Source organism: Carassius gibelio, chromosome A24 (genome assembly GCF_023724105.1).
Source record: "Carassius gibelio isolate Cgi1373 ecotype wild population from Czech Republic chromosome A24, carGib1.2-hapl.c, whole genome shotgun sequence".
Taxonomy (NCBI): Eukaryota; Metazoa; Chordata; class Actinopteri; order Cypriniformes; family Cyprinidae; genus Carassius; species Carassius gibelio.
This window is the reverse complement of record NC_068394.1, coordinates 24,602,326-24,620,949: the sequence shown is the minus strand read 5'-3', so window position 1 is coordinate 24,620,949 and position 18,624 is coordinate 24,602,326.

Genomic DNA, 18,624 nt, shown 5'->3' with positions numbered 1-18,624 from the left:
TTTTAATGTGTTAGAAGTTATATGCACAAAAACTTATGTTAGGACTTCAATGATCAAGATTGTCAGTTTACAGCTTTCTGAGTCCAGTAATGCTGAAATAGTACTTCTGTTCAAATGAAGTGAAATCTAGCCCAAATCTGCTCAAAAGCTTGTCTCTCTAATAGAGAAAGCTGTTTCATTCAGTATTCAGTGCAAATCTTGCCAAACTGAAAGATGCTTATGCCATATGAAATACAATGTTTTCTGCAATGCTGTAAGACAGTTTTTAATGTGTTAGAAGTTATATGCACAAAAACTTATGTTAGGACTTCAATGATCAAGATTGTCAGTTTACAGCTTTCTGAGTCCAGTAATGCTGAAATAGTACTTCTGTTCAAATGAAGTGAAATCTAGCCCAAATCTGCTCAAAAGCTTGTCTATCTATTAGAGAAAGCTGTTTCATTCAGTATTCAGTGCAAATCTTGCCAAACTGATAGATGCTTATGCCATATGAAGTACAATGTTTTCTGCAATGCTGTAAGACAGTTTTTAATGTGTTAGAAGTTATATACACAAAAACTAATGTTAGGACTTCAATGATCAAGATTGTCAGTTTACAGCTTTCTGAGTCCAGTAATGCTGAAATAGTACTTCTGTTCAAATGAAGTGAAATCTAGCCCAAATCTGCTCAAAAGCTTGTCTCTCTATTAGAGAAAGCTGTTTCATTCAGTATTCAGTGCAAATCTTGCCAAACTGATAGATGCTTATGCCTTATGAAGTACAATGTTTTCTGCAATGCTGTAAAACAGTTTTTAATGTGTTAGAAGTTATATACACAAAAACTAATGTTAGGACTTCAATGATCAAGATTGTCAGTTTACAGCTTTCTGAGTCCAGTAATGCTGAAACAGTACTTCTGTTCAAATGAAGTGAAATCTAGCCCAAATCTGCTCAAAAGCTTGTCTCTCTAATAGAGAAAGCTGTTTCATTCAGTATTCAGTGCAAAACTTGCCAAACTGATAGATGCTTATGCCATATGAAATACAATGTTTTCTGCAATGCTGTAAGACAGTTTTTAATGTGTTAGAAGTTATATGCACAAAAACTTATGTTAGGACTTCAATGATCAAGATTGTCAGTTTACAGCTTTCTGAGTCCAGTAATGCTGAAATAGTACTTCTGTTCAAATGAAGTGAAATCTAGCCCAAATCTGCTCAAAAGCTTGTCTCTCTATTAGAGAAAGCTGTTTCATTCAGTATTCAGTGCAAATCTTGCCAAACTGATACATGCTTATGCCTTATGAAGTACAATGTTTTCTGCAATGCTGTAAAACAGTTTTTAATGTGTTAGAAGTTATATACACAAAAACTAATGTTAGGACTTCAATGATCAAGATTGTCAGTTTACAGCTTTCTGAGTCCAGTAATGCTGAAACAGTACTTTTGTTCAAATGAAGTGAAATCTAGCCCAAATCTGCTCAAAAGCTTGTCTCTCTATTAGAGGAAGCTGTTTCATTCAGTATTCAGTGCAAATCTTGCCAAACTGATAGATGCTTATGCCTTATGAAGTACAATGTTTTCTGCAATGCTGTAAAACAGTTTTTAATGTGTTAGAAGTTATATACACAAAAACTAATGTTAGGACTTCAATGATCAAGATTGTCAGTTTACAGCTTTCTGAGTCCAGTAATGTTGAAATAGTGCTTCTGTTCAAATGAAGTGAAATCAAGCCCAAATCTGCTCAAAAGCTTTTCTCTCTATTAGAGAAAGCTGTTTCATTCAGTATTCAGTGCAAATCTTGCCAATCTGAAACATGCTTATGCCTTATGAAATACAATGTTTTCTGCAATGCTGTAAGACAGTTTTTAATGTGTTAGAAGTTATATGCACAAAAACTTATGTTAGGACTTCAATGATCAAGATTGTCAGTTTACAGCTTTCTGAGTCCAGTAATGTTGAAATAGTGCCTCTGTTCAAATGAAGTGAAATCAAGCCCAAATCTGCTCAAAAGCTTTTCTCTCTATTAGAGAAACCTGTTTCATTCAATATTCAGTGCAAATCTTGCCAAACTGAAAGATGCTTATGCCTTATGAACAACAATGTTTTCTGCAATGCTGTAAGATTGTTTTTAATGTGTTAGAAGTTATATGCATAAAAACTTATGTTAGGACTTCAATGATCAAGATTGTCAGTTTACAGCTTTCTGAGTCCAGTAATGTTGAAATAGTGTTTCTGTTCAAATGAAGTGAAATCAAGCCCAAATCTGCTCAAAAGCTTTTCTCTCTATTAGAGAAAGCTGTTTCATTCAGTATTCAGTGCAAATCTTGCCAAACTGAAAGATGCTTATGCCTTATGAACAACAATGTTTTCTGCAATGCTGTAAGACAGTTTTTAATGTGTTAGAAGTTATATGCACAAAAACTTATGTTAGGACTTCAATGATCAATATTGTCAGTTTACAGCTTTCTGAGTCCAGTAATGTTGAAATAGTGCCTCTGTTCAAATGAAGTGAAATCAAGCCCAAATCTGCTCAAAAGCTTTTCTCTCTAATAGAGAAAGCTGTTTCATTCAGTATTCAGTGCAAATCTTGCCAAACTGAAAGATGCTTATGCCTTATGAAATACAATGTTTTCTGCAATGCTGTAAGACAGTTTTTAATGTGTTAGAAGTTATATGCACAAAAACTTATGTTAGGACTTCAATGATCAAGATTGTCAGTTTACAGCTTTCTGAGTCCAGTAATGTTGAAATAGTGCCTCTGTTCAAATGAAGTGAAATCAAGCCCAAATCTGCTCAAAAGCTTTTCTCTCTAGTAGAGAAAGCTATTTCATTCAGTATTCAGTGCAAATCTTGCCACACTGAAAGATGCTTATGCCTTATGAACAACAATGTTTTCTGCAATGCTGTAAGACAGTTTTTAATGTGTTAGAAGTTATATGCATAAAAACTTATGTTAGGACTTCAATTATCAAGATTGTCAGTTTACAGCTTTCTGAGTCCAGTAATGTTGAAATAGTGCATCTGTTCAAATGAAGTGAAATCAAGCCCAAATCTGCTCAAAAACTTTTCTCTCTATTAGAGAAAGCTGTTTCATTCAATATTCAGTGCAAATCTTGCCAAACTGAAAGATGCTTATGCCTTATGAACAACAATGTTTTCTGCAATGCTGTAAAGACAGTTTTTAATGTGTTAGAAGTTATATGCACAAAAACTTATGTTAGGACTTCAATTATCAAGATTGTCAGTTTACAGCTTTCTGAGTCCAGTAATGTTGAAATAGTGCATCTGTTCAAATGAAGTGAAATCAAGCCCAAATCTGCTCAAAAGTTTTACTCTCTAGTAGAGAAAGCTGTTTCATTCAGTATTCAGTGCAAATCTTGCCAAACTGAAAGATGCTTATGCCTTATGAAATACAATGTTTTCTGCAATGCTGTAAGACAGTTTTTAATGTGTTAGAAGTTATATGCACAAAAACTTATGTTAGGACTTCAATGATCAAGATTGTCAGTTTACAGCTTTCTGAGTCCAGTAATGTTGAAATAGTGCCTCTGTTCAAATGAAGTGAAATCTAGCCCAAATCTGCTCAAAAGCTTGTCTCTCTAATAGAGAAAGCTGTTTCATTCAATATTCAGTGCAAATCTTGCCAAACTGAAAGATGCTTGTGCCTTATGAAATACAATGTTTTCTACAATGCTGAAAGACAGTTTTTAATGTGTTAGAAGTTATATGCACAAAAACTTATGTTAGGACTTCAATGATCAAGATTGTCAGTTTACAGCTTTCTGAGTCCAGTAATGTTGACATAGTGCCTCTGTTCAAATGAAGTGAAATCAAGCCCAAATCTGCTCAAAAGCTTGTCTCTCTAATAGAGAAAGCTGTTTCATTCAATATTCAGTGCAAATCTTGCCAAACTGAAAGATGCTTGTGCCTTATGAAATACAATGTTTTCTACAATGCTGAAAGACAGTTTTTAATGTGTTAGAAGTTATATGCACAAAAACTTATGTTAGGACTTAAATGATCAAGATTGTCAGTTTACAGCTTTCTGAGTCCAGTAATGTTGAAATAGTGCCTCTGTTCAAATGAAGTGAAATCAAGCCCAAATCTGCTCAAAAGCTTTTCTCTCTAGTAGAGAAAGCTATTTCATTCAGTATTCAGTGCAAATCTTGCCAAACTGAAAGATGCTTATGCCTTATGAACAACAATGTTTTCTGCAATGCTGTAAGACAGTTTTTAATGTGTTAGAAGTTATATGCACAAAAACTTATGTTAGGACTTCAATGATCAAGATTGTCAGTTTACAGCTTTCTGAGTCCAGTAATGTTGAAATAGTGCCTCTGTTCAAATGAAGTGAAATCTAGCCCAAATCTGCTCAAAAGCTTGTCTCTCTATTAGAGGAAGCTGTTTCATTCAGTATTCAGTGCAAATCTTGCCAAACTGATAGATGCTTATGCCTTATGAAGTACAATGTTTTCTGCAATGCTGTAAAACAGTTTTTAATGTGTTAGAAGTTATATACACAAAAACTAATGTTAGGACTTCAATGATCAAGATTGTCAGTTTACAGCTTTCTGAGTCCAGTAATGCTGAAACAGTACTTCTGTTCAAATGAAGTGAAATCTAGCCCAAATCTGCTCAAAAGCTTGTCTCTCTATTAGAGGAAGCTGTTTCATTCAGTATTCAGTGCAAATCTTGCCAAACTGATAGATGCTTATGCCTTATGAAGTACAATGTTTTCTGCAATGCTGTAAAACAGTTTTTAATGTGTTAGAAGTTATATACACAAAAACTAATGTTAGGACTTCAATGATCAAGATTGTCAGTTTACAGCTTTCTGAGTCCAGTAATGCTGAAACAGTACTTTTGTTCAAATGAAGTGAAATCTAGCCCAAATCTGCTCAAAAGCTTGTCTCTCTATTAGAGGAAGCTGTTTCATTCAGTATTCAGTGCAAATCTTGCCAAACTGATAGATGCTTATGCCTTATGAAGTACAATGTTTTCTGCAATGCTGTAAAACAGTTTTTAATGTGTTAGAAGTTATATACACAAAAACTAATGTTAGGACTTCAATGATCAAGATTGTCAGTTTACAGCTTTCTGAGTCCAGTAATGCTGAAACAGTACTTCTGTTCAAATGAAGTGAAATCTAGCCCAAATCTGCTCAAAAGCTTGTCTCTCTATTAGAGGAAGCTGTTTCATTCAGTATTCAGTGCAAATCTTGCCAAACTGATAGATGCTTATGCCTTATGAAGTACAATGTTTTCTGCAATGCTGTAAAACAGTTTTTAATGTGTTAGAAGTTATATACACAAAAACTAATGTTAGGACTTCAATGATCAAGATTGTCAGTTTACAGCTTTCTGAGTCCAGTAATGTTGAAATAGTGCTTCTGTTCAAATGAAGTGAAATCAAGCCCAAATCTGCTCAAAAGCTTTTCTCTCTATTAGAGAAAGCTGTTTCATTCAGTATTCAGTGCAAATCTTGCCAATCTGAAACATGCTTATGCCTTATGAAATACAATGTTTTCTGCAATGCTGTAAGACAGTTTTTAATGTGTTAGAAGTTATATGCACAAAAACTTATGTTAGGACTTCAATGATCAAGATTGTCAGTTTACAGCTTTCTGAGTCCAGTAATGTTGAAATAGTGCCTCTGTTCAAATGAAGTGAAATCAAGCCCAAATCTGCTCAAAAGCTTTTCTCTCTATTAGAGAAACCTGTTTCATTCAATATTCAGTGCAAATCTTGCCAAACTGAAAGATGCTTATGCCTTATGAACAACAATGTTTTCTGCAATGCTGTAAGATTGTTTTTAATGTGTTAGAAGTTATATGCATAAAAACTTATGTTAGGACTTCAATGATCAAGATTGTCAGTTTACAGCTTTCTGAGTCCAGTAATGTTGAAATAGTGCCTCTGTTCAAATGAAGTGAAATCAAGCCCAAATCTGCTCAAAAGCTTTTCTCTCTATTAGAGAAAGCTGTTTCATTCAGTATTCAGTGCAAATCTTGCCAAACTGAAAGATGCTTATGCCTTATGAACAACAATGTTTTCTGCAATGCTGTAAGACAGTTTTTAATGTGTTAGAAGTTATATGCACAAAAACTTATGTTAGGACTTCAATGATCAATATTGTCAGTTTACAGCTTTCTGAGTCCAGTAATGTTGAAATAGTGCCTCTGTTCAAATGAAGTGAAATCAAGCCCAAATCTGCTCAAAAGCTTTTCTCTCTAATAGAGAAAGCTGTTTCATTCAGTATTCAGTGCAAATCTTGCCAAACTGAAAGATGCTTATGACTTATGAAATACAATGTTTTCTGCAATGCTGTAAGACAGTTTTTAATGTGTTAGAAGTTATATGCACAAAAACTTATGTTAGGACTTCAATGATCAAGATTGTCAGTTTACAGCTTTCTGAGTCCAGTAATGTTGAAATAGTGCCTCTGTTCAAATGAAGTGAAATCTAGCCCAAATCTGCTCAAAAGCTTGTCTCTCTATTAGAGGAAGCTGTTTCATTCAGTATTCAGTGCAAATCTTGCCAAACTGATAGATGCTTATGCCTTATGAAGTACAATGTTTTCTGCAATGCTGTAAAACAGTTTTTAATGTGTTAGAAGTTATATACACAAAAACTAATGTTAGGACTTCAATGATCAAGATTGTCAGTTTACAGCTTTCTGAGTCCAGTAATGCTGAAACAGTACTTTTGTTCAAATGAAGTGAAATCTAGCCCAAATCTGCTCAAAAGCTTGTCTCTCTATTAGAGGAAGCTGTTTCATTCAGTATTCAGTGCAAATCTTGCCAAACTGATAGATGCTTATGCCTTATGAAGTACAATGTTTTCTGCAATGCTGTAAAACAGTTTTTAATGTGTTAGAAGTTATATACACAAAAACTAATGTTAGGACTTCAATGATCAAGATTGTCAGTTTACAGCTTTCTGAGTCCAGTAATGCTGAAACAGTACTTCTGTTCAAATGAAGTGAAATCTAGCCCAAATCTGCTCAAAAGCTTGTCTCTCTATTAGAGGAAGCTGTTTCATTCAGTATTCAGTGCAAATCTTGCCAAACTGATAGATGCTTATGCCTTATGAAGTACAATGTTTTCTGCAATGCTGTAAAACAGTTTTTAATGTGTTAGAAGTTATATACACAAAAACTAATGTTAGGACTTCAATGATCAAGATTGTCAGTTTACAGCTTTCTGAGTCCAGTAATGTTGAAATAGTGCCTCTGTTCAAATGAAGTGAAATCAAGCCCAAATCTGCTCAAAAGCTTTTCTCTCTATTAGAGAAAGCTGTTTCATTCAGTATTCAGTGCAAATCTTGCCAAACTGAAAGATGCTTATGCCTTATGAACAACAATGTTTTCTGCAATGCTGTAAGACAGTTTTTAATGTGTTAGAAGTTATATGCACAAAAACTTATGTTAGGACTTCAATGATCAATATTGTCAGTTTACAGCTTTCTGAGTCCAGTAATGTTGAAATAGTGCCTCTGTTCAAATGAAGTGAAATCAAGCCCAAATCTGCTCAAAAGCTTTTCTCTCTAATAGAGAAAGCTGTTTCATTCAGTATTCAGTGCAAATCTTGCCAAACTGAAAGATGCTTATGCCTTATGAAATACAATGTTTTCTGCAATGCTGTAAGACAGTTTTTAATGTGTTAGAAGTTATATGCACAAAAACTTATGTTAGGACTTCAATGATCAAGATTGTCAGTTTACAGCTTTCTGAGTCCAGTAATGTTGAAATAGTGCCTCTGTTCAAATGAAGTGAAATCAAGCCCAAATCTGCTCAAAAGCTTTTCTCTCTAGTAGAGAAAGCTATTTCATTCAGTATTCAGTGCAAATCTTGCCACACTGAAAGATGCTTATGCCTTATGAACAACAATGTTTTCTGCAATGCTGTAAGACAGTTTTTAATGTGTTAGAAGTTATATGCATAAAAACTTATGTTAGGACTTCAATTATCAAGATTGTCAGTTTACAGCTTTCTGAGTCCAGTAATGTTGAAATAGTGCATCTGTTCAAATGAAGTGAAATCAAGCCCAAATCTGCTCAAAAACTTTTCTCTCTATTAGAGAAAGCTGTTTCATTCAATATTCAGTGCAAATCTTGCCAAACTGAAAGATGCTTATGCCTTATGAACAACAATGTTTTCTGCAATGCTGTAAAGACAGTTTTTAATGTGTTAGAAGTTATATGCACAAAAACTTATGTTAGGACTTCAATTATCAAGATTGTCAGTTTACAGCTTTCTGAGTCCAGTAATGTTGAAATAGTGCATCTGTTCAAATGAAGTGAAATCAAGCCCAAATCTGCTCAAAAGTTTTACTCTCTAGTAGAGAAAGCTGTTTCATTCAGTATTCAGTGCAAATCTTGCCAAACTGAAAGATGCTTATGCCTTATGAAATACAATGTTTTCTGCAATGCTGTAAGACAGTTTTTAATGTGTTAGAAGTTATATGCACAAAAACTTATGTTAGGACTTCAATGATCAAGATTGTCAGTTTACAGCTTTCTGAGTCCAGTAATGTTGAAATAGTGCCTCTGTTCAAATGAAGTGAAATCTAGCCCAAATCTGCTCAAAAGCTTGTCTCTCTAATAGAGAAAGCTGTTTCATTCAATATTCAGTGCAAATCTTGCCAAACTGAAAGATGCTTGTGCCTTATGAAATACAATGTTTTCTACAATGCTGTAAGACAGTTTTTAATGTGTTAGAAGTTATATGCACAAAAACTTATGTTAGGACTTCAATGATCAAGATTGTCAGTTTACAGCTTTCTGAGTCCAGTAATGTTGACATAGTGCCTCTGTTCAAATGAAGTGAAATCAAGCCCAAATCTGCTCAAAAGCTTGTCTCTCTAATAGAGAAAGCTGTTTCATTCAATATTCAGTGCAAATCTTGCCAAACTGAAAGATGCTTGTGCCTTATGAAATACAATGTTTTCTACAATGCTGAAAGACAGTTTTTAATGTGTTAGAAGTTATATGCACAAAAACTTATGTTAGGACTTAAATGATCAAGATTGTCAGTTTACAGCTTTCTGAGTCCAGTAATGTTGAAATAGTGCCTCTGTTCAAATGAAGTGAAATCAAGCCCAAATCTGCTCAAAAGCTTTTCTCTCTAGTAGAGAAAGCTATTTCATTCAGTATTCAGTGCAAATCTTGCCACACTGAAAGATGCTTATGCCTTATGAACAACAATGTTTTCTGCAATGCTGTAAGACAGTTTTTAATGTGTTAGAAGTTATATGCATAAAAACTTATGTTAGGACTTCAATGATCAAGATTGTCAGTTTACAGCTTTCTGAGTCCAGTAATGTTGAAATAGTGCCTCTGTTCAAATGAAGTGAAATCAAGCCCAAATCTGCTCAAAAGCTTTTCTCTCTATTAGAGAAAGCTGTTTCATTCAATATTCAGTGCAAATCTTGCCAAACTGAAAGATGCTTATGCCTTATGAACAACAATGTTTTCTGCAATGCTGTAAGACAGTTTTTAATGTGTTAGAAGTTATATGCACAAAAACTTATGTTAGGACTTCAATGATCAAGATTGTCAGTTTACAGCTTTCTGAGTCCAGTAATGTTGAAATAGTGCCTCTGTTCAAATGAAGTGAAATCTAGCCCAAATCTGCTCAAAAGCTTGTCTCTCTATTAGAGGAAGCTGTTTCATTCAGTATTCAGTGCAAATCTTGCCAAACTGATAGATGCTTATGCCTTATGAAGTACAATGTTTTCTGCAATGCTGTAAAACAGTTTTTAATGTGTTAGAAGTTATATACACAAAAACTAATGTTAGGACTTCAATGATCAAGATTGTCAGTTTACAGCTTTCTGAGTCCAGTAATGCTGAAACAGTACTTCTGTTCAAATGAAGTGAAATCTAGCCCAAATCTGCTCAAAAGCTTGTCTCTCTATTAGAGGAAGCTGTTTCATTCAGTATTCAGTGCAAATCTTGCCAAACTGATAGATGCTTATGCCTTATGAAGTACAATGTTTTCTGCAATGCTGTAAAACAGTTTTTAATGTGTTAGAAGTTATATACACAAAAACTAATGTTAGGACTTCAATGATCAAGATTGTCAGTTTACAGCTTTCTGAGTCCAGAAATGTTGAAATAGTGTTTCTGTTCAAATGAAGTGAAATCAAGCCCAAATCTGCTCAAAAGCTTGTCTCTCTATTAGAGAAAGCTGTTTCATTCAGTATTTAGTGCAAATCTTGCCAAACTGATAGATGCTTATGCCTTATGAAGTACAATGTTTTCTGCAATGCTGTAAAACAGTTTTTAATGTGTTAGAAGTTATATACACAAAAACTAATGTTAGGACTTCAATGATCAAGATTGTCAGTTTACAGCTTTCTGAGTCCAGTAATGTTGAAATAGTGCCTCTGTTCAAATGAAGTGAAATCAAGCCCAAATCTGCTCAAAAGCTTATCTCTCTATTAGAGAAACCTGTTTCATTCAATATTCAGTGCAAATCTTGCCAAACTGAAAGATGCTTATGCCTTATGAACAACAATGTTTTCTGCAATGCTGTAAGATTGTTTTTAATGTGTTAGAAGTTATATGCATAAAAACTTATGTTAGGACTTCAATGATCAAGATTGTCAGTTTACAGCTTTCTGAGTCCAGTAATGTTGAAATAGTGCCTCTGTTCAAATGAAGTGAAATCAAGCCCAAATCTGCTCAAAAGCTTTTCTCTCTATTAGAGAAAGCTGTTTCATTCAGTATTCAGTGCAAATCTTGCCAAACTGAAAGATGCTTATGCCTTATGAACAACAATGTTTTCTGCAATGCTGTAAAACAGTTTTTAATGTGTTAGAAGTTATATGCACAAAAACTTATGTTAGGACTTCAATGATCAATATTGTCAGTTTACAGCTTTCTGAGTCCAGTAATGTTGAAATAGTGCCTCTGTTCAAATGAAGTGAAATCAAGCCCAAATCTGCTCAAAAGCTTTTCTCTCTAGTAGAGAAAGCTATTTCATTCAGTATTCAGTGCAAATCTTGCCACACTGAAAGATGCTTATGCCTTATGACCAACAATGTTTTCTGCAATGCTGTAAGACAGTTTTTAATGTGTTAGAAGTTATATGCATAAAAACTTATGTTAGGACTTCAATGATCAAGATTGTCAGTTTACAGCTTTCTGAGTCCAGTAATGTTGAAATAGTGCATCTGTTCAAATGAAGTGAAATCAAGCCCAAATCTGCTCAAAAACTTTTCTCTCTATTAGAGAAAGCTGTTTCATTCAATATTCAGTGCAAATCTTGCCAAACTGAAAGATGCTTATGCCTTATGAACAACAATGTTTTCTGCAATGCTGTAAAGACAGTTTTTAATGTGTTAGAAGTTATATGCACAAAAACTTATGTTAGGACTTCAATTATCAAGATTGTCAGTTTACAGCTTTCTGAGTCCAGTAATGCTGAAATAGTGCATCTGTTCAAATGAAGTGAAATCAAGCCCAAATCTGCTCAAAAGTTTTACTCTCTAGTAGAGAAAGCTGTTTCATTCAGTATTCAGTGCAAATCTTGCCAAACTGAAAGATGCTTGTGCCTTATGAAATACAATGTTTTCTACAATGCTGTAAGACAGTTTTTAATGTGTTAGAAGTTATATGCACAAAAACTTATGTTAGGACTTCAATGATCAAGATTGTCAGTTTACAGCTTTCTGAGTCCAGTAATGTTGACATAGTGCCTCTGTTCAAATGAAGTGAAATTAAGCCCAAATCTGCTCAAAAGCTTGTCTCTCTAATAGAGAAAGCTGTTTCATTCAATATTCAGTGCAAATCTTGCCAAACTGAAAGATGCTTGTGCCTTATGAAATACAATGTTTTCTACAATGCTGAAAGACAGTTTTTAATGTGTTAGAAGTTATATGCACAAAAACTTATGTTAGGACTTCAATGATCAAGATTGTCAGTTTACAGCTTTCTGAGTCCAGTAATGTTGAAATAGTGCCTCTGTTCAAATGAAGTGAAATCAAGCCCAAATCTGCTCAAAAGCTTTTCTCTCTATTAGAGAAAGCTGTTTCATTCAGTATTCAGTGCAAATCTTGCCAAACTGAAAGATGCTTATGCCTTATGAACAACAATGTTTTCTGCAATGCTGTAAGACAGTTTTTAATGTGTTAGAAGTTATATGCACAAAAACTTATGTTAGGACTTCAATTATCAAGATTGTCAGTTTACAGCTTTCTGAGTCCAGTAATGTTGAAATAGTGCATCTGTTCAAATGAAGTGAAATCAAGCCCAAATCTGCTCAAAAGCTTTTCTCTCTAGTAGAGAAAGCTGTTTCATTCAGTATTCAGTGCAAATCTTGCCAAACTGAAAGATGCTTATGCCTTATGAAATATAATGTTTTCTGCAATGCTGTAAGACAGTTTTTAATGTGTTAGAAGTTATATGCACAAAAACTTATGTTAGGACTTCAATGATCAAGATTGTCAGTTTACAGCTTTCTGAGTCCAGTAATGTTGAAATAGTGCCTCTGTTCAAATGAAGTGAAATCTAGCCCAAATCTGCTCAAAAGCTTTTCTCTCTATTAGAGAAAGCTGTTTCATTCAATATTCAGTGCAAATCTTGCCAAACTGAAAGATGCTTGTGCCTTATGAAATACAATGTTTTCTACAATGCTGTAAGACAGTTTTTAATGTGTTAGAAGTTATATGCACAAAAACTTATGTTAGGACTTCAATGATCAAGATTGTCAGTTTACAGCTTTCTGAGTCCAGTAATGTTGAAATAGTGCCTCTGTTCAAATGAAGTGAAATCAAGCCCAAATCTGCTCAAAAGCTTTTCTCTCTATTAGAGAAAGCTGTTTCATTCAGTATTCAGTGCAAATCTTGCCAATCTGAAACATGCTTATGCCTTATGAAGTACAATGTTTTCTGCAATGCTGTAAAACAGTTTTTAATGTGTTAGAAGTTATATACACAAAAACTAATGTTAGGACTTCAATGATCAAGATTGTCAGTTTACAGCTTTCTGAGTCCAGTAATGTTGAAATAGTGTTTCTGTTCAAATGAAGTGAAATCAAGCCCAAATCTGCTCAAAAGCTTGTCTCTCTAATAGAGAAAGCTGTTTCATTCAGTATTCAGTGCAAATCTTGCCAAACTGATAGATGCTTATGCCATATGAAATACAATGTTTTCTGCAATGCTGTAAGACAGTTTTTAATGTGTTAGAAGTTATATACACAAAAACTAATGTTAGGACTTCAATGATCAAGATTGTCAGTTTACAGCTTTCTGAGTCCAGAAATGTTGAAATAGTGTTTCTGTTCAAATGAAGTGAAATCAAGCCCAAATCTGCTCAAAAGCTTGTCTCTCTAATAGAGAAAGCTGTTTCATTCAGTATTCAGTGCAAATCTTGCCAAACTGATAGATGCTTATGCCATATGAAATAAAATGTTTTCTGCAATGCTGTAAGACAGTTTTTAATGTGTTAGAAGTTATATGCACAAAAACTTATGTTAGGACTTCAATGATCAAGATTGTCAGTTTACAGCTTTCTGAGTCCAGTAATGCTGAAATAGTACTTCTGTTCAAATGAAGTGAAATCTAGCCCAAATCTGCTCAAAAGCTTGTCTCTCTATTAGAGAAAGCTGTTTCATTCAGTATTCAGTGCAAATCTTGCCAAACTGATAGATGCTTATGCCTTATGAAGTACAATGTTTTCTGCAATGCTGTAAAACAGTTTTTAATGTGTTAGAAGTTATATACACAAAAACTAATGTTAGGACTTCAATGATCAAGATTGTCAGTTTGCAGCTTTCTGAGTCCAGTAATGTTGAAATATTGTTTCTGTTCAAATGAAGTGAAATCAAGCCCAAATCTGCTCAAAAGCTTGTCTCTCTATTAGAGAAAGCTGTTTCATTCAGTATTCAGTGCAAATCTTGCCAAACTGATAGATGCTTATGCCTTATGAAATACAATGTTTTCTGCAATGCTGTAAGACAGTTTTTAATGTGTTAGAAGTTATATGCACAAAAACTTATGTTAGGACTTCAATGATCAAGATTGTCAGTTTACAGCTTTCTGAGTCCAGTAATGCTGAAATAGTACTTCTGTTCAAATGAAGTGAAATCTAGCCCAAATCTGCTCAAAAGCTTGTCTATCTATTAGAGAAAGCTGTTTCATTCAGTATTCAGTGCAAATCTTGCCAAACTGATAGATGCTTATGCCTTATGAAGTACAATGTTTTCTGCAATGCTGTAAGACAGTTTTTAATGTGTTAGAAGTTATATACACAAAAACTAATGTTAGGACTTCAATGATCAAGATTGTCAGTTTACAGCTTTCTGAGTCCAGTAATGCTGAAACAGTACTTCTGTTCAAATGAAGTGAAATCTAGCCCAAATCTGCTCAAAAGCTTGTCTCTCTATTAGAGAAAGCTGTTTCATTCAGTATTCAGTGCAAATCTTGCCAAACTGATAGATGCTTATGCCTTATGAAGTACAATGTTTTCTGCAATGCTGTAAAACAGTTTTTAATGTGTTAGAAGTTATATACACAAAAACTAATGTTAGGACTTCAATGATCAAGATTGTCAGTTTGCAGCTTTCTGAGTCCAGTAATGTTGAAATATTGTTTCTGTTCAAATGAAGTGAAATCAAGCCCAAATCTGCTCAAAAGCTTGTCTCTCTAATAGAGAAAGCTGTTTCATTCAGTATTCAGTGCAAATCTTGCCAAACTGATAGATGCTTATGCCATATTAAATACAATGTTTTCTGCAATGCTGTAAGACAGTTTTTAATGTGTTAGAAGTTATATGCACAAAAACTTATGTTAGGACTTCAATGATCAAGATTGTCAGTTTACAGCTTTCTGAGTCCAGTAATGCTGAAATAGTACTTCTGTTCAAATGAAGTGAAATCTAGCCCAAATCTGCTCAAAAGCTTGTCTCTCTAATAGAGAAAGCTGTTTCATTCAGTATTCAGTGCAAATCTTGCCAAACTGATAGATGCTTATGCCATATGAAATACAATGTTTTCTGCAATGCTGTAAGACAGTTTTTAATGTGTTAGAAGTTATATGCACAAAAACTTATGTTAGGACTTCAATGATCAAGATTGTCAGTTTACAGCTTTCTGAGTCCAGTAATGCTGAAATAGTACTTCTGTTCAAATGAAGTGAAATCTAGCCCAAATCTGCTCAAAAGCTTGTCTATCTATTAGAGAAAGCTGTTTCATTCAGTATTCAGTGCAAATCTTGCCAAACTGATAGATGCTTATGCCTTATGAAGTACAATGTTTTCTGCAATGCTGTAAGACAGTTTTTAATGTGTTAGAAGTTATATACACAAAAACTAATGTTAGGACTTCAATGATCAAGATTGTCAGTTTACAGCTTTCTGAGTCCAGTAATGCTGAAACAGTACTTCTGTTCAAATGAAGTGAAATCTAGCCCAAATCTGCTCAAAAGCTTGTCTCTCTATTAGAGGAAGCTGTTTCATTCAGTATTCAGTGCAAATCTTGCCAAACTGATAGATGCTTATGCCTTATGAAGTACAATGTTTTCTGCAATGCTGTAAAACAGTTTTTAATGTGTTAGAAGTTATATACACAAAAACTAATGTTAGGACTTCTATGATCAAGATTGTCAGTTTACAGCTTTCTGAGTCCAGAAATGTTGAAATAGTGTTTCTGTTCAAATGAAGTGAAATCAAGCCCAAATCTGCTCAAAAGCTTGTCTCTCTATTAGAGAAAGCTGTTTCATTCAGTATTCAGTGCAAATCTTGCCAAACTGATAGATGCTTATGCCTTATGAAGTACAATGTTTTCTGCAATGCTGTAAAACAGTTTTTAATGTGTTAGAAGTTATATACACAAAAACTAATGTTAGGACTTCAATGATCAAGATTGTCAGTTTACAGCTTTCTGAGTCCAGAAATGTTAAAATAGTGTTTCTGTTCAAATGAAGTGAAATCAAGCCCAAATCTGCTCAAAAGCTTGTCTCTCTAATAGAGAAAGCTGTTTCATTCAGTATTCAGTGCAAATCTTGCCAAACTGATAGATGCTTATGCCATATGAAATACAATGTTTTCTGCAATGCTGTAAGACAGATTTTAATGTGTTAGAAGTTATATGCACAAAAACTAATGTTAGGACTTCAATGATCAAGATTGTCAGTTTACAGCTTTCTGAGTCCAGTAATGCTGAAATAGTACTTCTGTTCAAATGAAGTGAAATCTAGCCCAAATCTGCTCAAAAGCTTGTCTCTCTAATAGAGAAAGCTGTTTCATTCCGTATTCAGTGCAAATCTTGCCAAACTGATAGATGCTTATGCCATATGAAATACAATGTTTTCTGCAATGCTGTAAGACAGTTTTTAATGTGTTAGAAGTTATATGCACAAAAACTTATGTTAGGACTTCAATGATCAAGATTGTCAGTTTACAGCTTTCTGAGTCCAGTAATGCTGAAACAGTACTTCTGTTCAAATGAAGTGAAATCTAGCCCAAATCTGCTCAAAAGCTTGTCTCTCTATTAGAGAAAGCTGTTTCATTCAGTATTCAGTGCAAATCTTGCCAAACTGATAGATGCTTATGCCTTATGAAGTACAATGTTTTCTGCAATGCTGTAAGACAGTTTTTAATGTGTTAGAAGTTATATGCACAAAAACTTATGTTAGGACTTCAATGATCAAGATTGTCAGTTTACAGCTTTCTGAGTCCAGTAATGCTGAAATAGTACTTCTGTTCAAATGAAGTGAAATCTAGCCCAAATCTGCTCAAAAGCTTGTCTCTCTATTAGAGAAAGCTGTTTCATTCAGTATTCAGTGCAAATCTTGCCAAACTGATAGATGCTTATGCCTTATGAAGTACAATGTTTTCTGCAATGCTGTAAAACAGTTTTTAATGTGTTAGAAGTTATATACACAAAAACTAATGTTAGGACTTCAATGATCAAGATTGTCAGTTTACAGCTTTCTGAGTCCAGAAATGTTGAAATAGTGTTTCTGTTCAAATGAAGTGAAATCAAGCCCAAATCTGCTCAAAAGCTTGTCTCTCTAATAGAGAAAGCTGTTTCATTCAGTATTCAGTGCAAATCTTGCCAAACTGATAGATGCTTATGCCATATGAAATACAATGTTTTCTGCAATGCTGTAAGACAGTTTTTAATGTGTTAGAAGTTATATGCACAAAAACTTATGTTAGGACTTCAATGATCAAGATTGTCAGTTTACAGCTTTCTGAGTCCAGTAATGCTGAAATAGTACTTCTGTTCAAATGAAGTGAAATCTAGCCCAAATCTGCTCAAAAGCTTGTCTCTCTAATAGAGAAAGCTGTTTCATTCAGTATTCAGTGCAAATCTTGCCAAACTGATAGATGCTTATGCCATATGAAATACAATGTTTTCTGCAATGCTGTAAGACAGTTTTTAATGTGTTAGAAGTTATATACAAAAAAACTAATGTTAGGACTTCAATGATCAAGATTGTCAGTTTACAGCTTTCTGAGTCCAGTAATGCTGAAACAGTACTTCTGTTCAAATGAAGTGAAATCTAGCCCAAATCTGCTCAAAAGCTTGTCTCTCTATTAGAGGAAGCTGTTTCATTCAGTATTCAGTGCAAATCTTGCCAAACTGATAGATGCTTATGCCTTATGAAGTACAATGTTTTCTGCAATGCTGTAAAACAGTTTTTAATGTGTTAGAAGTTATATACACAAAAACTAATGTTAGGACTTCAATGATCAAGATTGTCAGTTTACAGCTTTCTGAGTCCAGAAATGTTGAAATAGTGTTTCTGTTCAAATGAAGTGAAATCAAGCCCAAATCTGCTCAAAAGCTTGTCTCTCTATTAGAGAAAGCTGTTTCATTCAGTATTCAGTGCAAATCTTGCCAAACTGATAGATACTTATGCCTTATGAAGTACAATGTTTTCTGCAATGCTGTAAAACAGTTTTTAATGTGTTAGAAGTTATATACACAAAAACTAATGTTAGGACTTCAATGATCAAGATTGTCAGTTTACAGCTTTCTGAGTCCAGAAATGTTGAAATAGTGTTTCTGTTCAAATGAAGTGAAATCAAGCCCAAATCTGCTCAAAAGCTTGTCTCTCTAATAGAGAAAGCTGTTTCATTCAGTATTCAGTGCAAATCTTGCCAAACTGATAGATGCTTATGCCATATGAAATAAAATGTTTTCTGCAATGCTGTAAGACAGTTTTTAATGTGTTAGAAGTTATATGCACAAAAACTTATGTTAGGACTTCAATGATCAAGATTGTCAGTTTACAGCTTTCTGAGTCCAGTAATGCTGAAATAGTACTTCTGTTCAAATGAAGTGAAATCTAGCCCAAATCTGCTCAAAAGCTTGTCTCTCCAATAGAGAAAGCTGTTTCATTCAGTATTCAGTGCAAATCTTGCCAAACTGATAGATGCTTATGCCTTATGAAGTACAATGGTTTCTGCAATGCTGTAAGACAGTTTTTAATGTGTTAGAAGTTATATACACAAAAACTAATGTTAGGACTTCAATGATCAAGATTGTCAGTTTACAGCTTTCTGAGTCCAGTAATGCTGAAACAGTACTTCTGTTCAAATGAAGTGAAATCTAGCCCAAATCTGCTCAAAAGCTTGTCTCTCTATTAGAGAAAGCTGTTTCATTCAGTATTCAGTGCAAATCTTGCCAAACTGAT